The following is a 5,150-nucleotide window of genomic DNA, read 5'->3' as shown; positions in this document are numbered from 1 at the left end:
TTTGATTCTTTTAGTTGCTGTTGTAAATAGAATTTTTTCCCTGACTTCCTCCTCAGATTGTGCACTACTAGTACCTTTTAAAGTCTCTTTCATCTAATATAAGTACAACTACTCTGGCTTATTATTACTATCATTATTATTTTTGTTACTACATCATGGAATATCTTTTTCCAGGCTTTCACATTCAATCTATTGGTATCCATGGGTCTAAGGTGAATCTCTTGCAGACAACATATAGATGGCTCATGTTTTCATATCCATTCCACCAGTCTGTGTCTTTTGATTGGGGAGTTTAATTCATTAACATCTTATGTTATTACTATAAAGGCAGTTCTTATTTCACCCATTTTGACCTTTGGGTTTTATCTGTCATATTTTATTTTCATCACTCTTTTGAGACTTCTAGTTACTTCTATTGATAAAATCTTTATTTCTAGACTCTCTTCCAAGCCTTTCTTCTACCTTTTCTTTTCAGATTGTAGCAACCCTTTAGTATTTCCTGCAAAGCCAGTCTCATGGTTACAAACTCTCTCAGTTTCTGTTTATCTGTGAATATTCTAAACTGGTTATCATTTTTGAAAGACTGTCTTACTGGATATAAGATTCTTGGCTGGAAGTTTTTCTCTCACAGGAACTTAAATATCATACCACTGTTTTCTTGCCTCCATGGTTTCTGATGAGAAATTGGCACTCAGTCTTATTGGGTATCCTTTACATGTTATGCATTGCTTTTCTCTTGCTGCTCTCAGGATTCTCTCTTTGTCTTTTGCATTTGACATGATTAGTAAGTGTTCTTGGACATGGATATCTATGTCCTTCAATCGGGTTGTGAAATTTTCTACCATAATGTCTTCACATATTCCTTCTGCCCCTTTTCCCTTCTCTTCACCTTCTGGGACATGCATGGCATGTATGTTTGCATGTTTTGCTGTCATTTAATTCCCTGAGAACTTGTTCAATATTTTCCATTCCTTTCTTCATCTGTTCTTTTGTATGTTCACTTTTGGAGGCCATTTCTTCAAGCTCACCAATCCTTTCTTCTGCTTCCTCACATCTATTATTATATGATTCCAGTGTATTTTTAATTTCATTTATTGTGCCTTTCATTTCCATAAGATCTGCTATAATTTCTTTCAAATTCTTATTTATGCTCATCCAATGTCTTAATAGCCTTACTTTCTTTAGCCATCTCACTGAGTTTATTAAGGAGATTTGTTTAAACACCCGATTTGTTGTCTCAACTCCTTTATCTAATATGAAGGCTTATCTTTCTCCTTTAACTGAGCTATAGCTTCCTGTTTCTTAGTATGGATTGCAATTTTTTGTTGGTGCCTTGGCATCTGACTTACTAGATGTATTTATTCTGGGCACAGTTTCTCTCTTTAGTTTAGGGCTTCCTTCCTTTTCTCCCTTGCTGGTTGTGCAGTAGGGGCCAAGGATGTAGTTGGTGCTATAAGCTGTGGAGGCTCAAGTTGCTCTCATTGCCCCAGGGACCAATGAAGCTTCCCCCAACTTTCTTCTTTCTCATTGCCCCAGGGACCAATGAAGCTTCCCCCAACTTTCTTCTTTCACAGAGGTAGGGACAGATTCACAGTTGTGTGGAATAATCCAAGTTGTGCAGGTCTAGACTGAGAGACTGATGAAGCTGCACACCCCTTTCTCCCCTGCCTGGCGTGGGGATAGAGCTGCAGGTGTGGGCAGCAATCTATGCAGTGCAGGTCCAAGATGACCACAGTTGCCCTGGTAGACTTCAAATTATTCAGTCTGTGCTAGCCAAATGTACCTGCAGTTACCCAGAGAGGCTGGTGCAGGGCCCGCCAGCCTCCTCCCTGCAAGAGGTGGGACTAGAGCCTAGGCTAGGGCTGCAGGCTGATCTGGGTGGAAGAAACCAGTCCGTACTATGATTTTCAGTCAGCCCAGCTTTCCTCCATGCCAAGGGCAGAGTTAAAATGGTAGCTACCAGTCTCCTTCTGACTTGGACAGGTTCAAACATTAGCTGTTCTTAGGATTATACTTTAGCCAGCTGAATTTACTAATCAGTAGCTGAAGTTGAGGGTCAACTGTGTCTCTCCCCGCTGTGTTTGGAAGATGGAGCTTCCAACTCCAACCACAGAATAGCTCCTGAGGTGGCTTGTGCTGCCAGAGTAGGACAATCACCGGCCTCCACGGCATGGCCTGTATTTTTCCTGGAGAAGTTGGTGCAGGTCCCCCAAGCTTCCTCCCTGCCAGAGGCAGGGCCAGGGCTTAAGCTAGAGCTGCAATCTGATCTGGATGGAAAGAAGCTGGTTCCTACCATCACTGCGATTTTCAATCTGCCACCATTGTTTGATTCTTCCTTCAACCTGTTCTGAGTCTTTCAGATTCTCCTTGTTAGTTGCTCAAATCTGGGCCCTGGACACAGTAATGAGTTGCAGATCCACTTCCAAGGGCCTTAGGGAGGGAGGTTGTTGGAGAAAGCATCTCTTACTTCCTGTAATTTCCTCGCGTGCACTTCCCTGGTCTGCGGGCAGATGGTGCTCTTTGGCAGTGCTCAGTTCAATGCCTGGTCCAAGTGTGGTTGCTGCAACACTGACCAGATCAGTGTGACAGAGGATCCTGCCTGGAGGCTCAGAGCCTCGTGATTCTAACTTCCTCAGAGGCAGTTCTCCAGCCCTTGCTGGCAACCCCTCCCCTTTCCCAGGTGGGAACTAGTTCCACTCCCTCTGCATCCTTGATCAGTCCTGCTCAGTAGAGAGGGTCGGATCTCCTTCATCCCTTGCAGGCTCCCAAGACAAACAATGGCAGGTCCTGTGGGACAACAGAACGAGTTTGTGTGTCAGAAGCTGAGTCAGCTTAGGCTGTCCCTCTCTCTCTCCCCTTTCCTGGGGAGGTGGATCCTGGGGCCCCCTTTGTCTGTAGCCCTGGCCTGAGGCCTGAGAATTCAAAAGTGTCTGCAGGGTGGGGGAGGGTGTGACAGCTGCAACTGCCACTTTAACTCATGGTTTTGCCTTTGTGGTTCTTCTCCTTTGCCCCTCTCTCTGTTGGGTGGAGTCCAGCCTTCCCCTGGTGTCCTAAACCCTAGAAGATTTTTCTCCTGGCCATTTCTGCCTGTCCTCTAGCTATTTTTCAGGTCCAAAGAGAGTCCCTGTCTTTCTAGTTCACCATCTTCCTGGAAGTCCTCTTTGGTAGGAATTTTAAAATCAAAGGTACTAGCTAACAGATCCTGCGTGAGCCCATCTGTAAACTCAGCAGCTGCCAGAGCACCTTCTCATTTTAAGATGCACGATAATTTTAAAATTATTGATAGGGAAAAATTAAGTTTATGGGAATTGAGGTGTTGATCCTTTTTTAACCTATTTAATATAATATAGTTTTTTAAACCTCTTTCATATAATTTGTTTTTTCTTGGTGACTAGCGAAGTCAGCAGAGTATTTATTTTTCTCCTCCATAAAAAAATGAAAAACAGGGGAACTGTGTTTTTTGTTTTCCTGGGGACTCTCACCTCCACAAGCATTATTTTCTTCCAGGTGCCTATTATGATTAGGGTAGAACCAGGCGGTGTCCTCTGCTCCTTTGTCCCCAGGGACACTATTCCTGATGGTTCAGATTTTAGGGTTTCTTACTGTGCTGCTTAATCAGAATAGTTGAAATGGGAAAAGTGATCTCAAACTGCTGATTACATTTGTTAAAATGAAATATTAGACAAGATACTATTTATGGGAGTTTGAGAAGTTTATGACTCCTGAATGGTGCAGCCTCCAAACTGCACGTGGAAAGGAGTTCACGGAGGGGGTGGGAAGGGGTAGTTTCTATAGGGTAAATGTGTAAGTAAGCAAGGAAATATTCTGATTGGCTAGTGTTACATTTCCATTTTACATAGGGCGGTTGTATTATGGTTCCCCAGGGAAACAGAACCATAGAGCACATATAATATGATATAATATAATATAATATAATATAATATAATATAATATAATATAATATAATACAATACAATACAATACAATACAATACAATACAATACAATACAATACAATACAATATAATATAATACACTACAATACAATATAATATAATATAATATAATATAATGAGATTTATTGCAGGAATTGGCTCACACAACTGTGGGAATGGGCAAGTCCACATTCTGTATGGCAGACCACCAGCTGGGAACTGTGTTGAAAGTTTTCAACGAATTCTTCAGGAGAAGCTGGCCAGCTGGAGTAGAGAGGAAAAATTTTCTTTCTGACTGCTGAAATCATCAGTTCTCCTTTTAAGGCCTTCAAATGATTGGATGAGACTTCTCTTATTTTTGGGGGCAATCTCCTTGTTGACTGTGGATGTAATCAGCCATAGATGCAATCAACTTACTTATGATTTAAAGCCACCAAGTATCACTTTCAACCAGGCCAGTGCTTGCTTGATCAAAAAGCTGAACACCATGACCTAGTCATGGTGACACGTGAACTTAACCATCACAGTCCACCCCTTGTCACCTTGGCACCTGTGCACATCTCCTTGAACTGTATTTAATCTCTAAAGAAAAACAGTAATAGTCATATTTTTGCCTAAAAAAACTCAACGGTCTTGCATATAACCGGAAACACGCTGTTTCCCCAGAAGACGGTGCACGTCCTTGGGTAATAGTCACACATTATTATTTTTCAAATAAAAAAAAATCATGCCTAAAATACAGAGTTCCCATATACCATCCTATTATTAGTACCTTGCCTTTGTGGGGTACATTTGTTACAATTTGTATTCATGAAGAAACATTTTTATAATTATATTATTAACTATTGTTCATTGTTTACTCTAAACTTGATATCCTAAAACTTAAATACAATGCCATAAAGTTAATACAGCTTATGTTATATGATAAGGGAATAAAATAGGAAAGAAAATAAAGATATTTGCTTTATGTATGCATTCAAACATTCATAACAAACGAAGAAACACTCATAGCATTTACAGTCCTTGTTTCTGTAACTGGTCACTTGATAGCTCATACTCATAACTACCTTCTTCACCTACCCCTTCCATATTCCTTTTACCCTCAACAAGAGCCTCACCTGGCCATGGCTCTTCACCTGGTGGGGTGACCTAAACCTTCATTCCTGAAGTTGCTAGGCCATTGGTTGTCCTGCCTGGATTGGGTTGTTGCAATTTT

This window comes from Dasypus novemcinctus, chromosome 31, assembly GCF_030445035.2.
Source record: "Dasypus novemcinctus isolate mDasNov1 chromosome 31, mDasNov1.1.hap2, whole genome shotgun sequence".
Classification (NCBI taxonomy): domain Eukaryota; kingdom Metazoa; phylum Chordata; class Mammalia; order Cingulata; family Dasypodidae; genus Dasypus; species Dasypus novemcinctus.
This window is presented reverse-complemented; position numbering follows the sequence as displayed.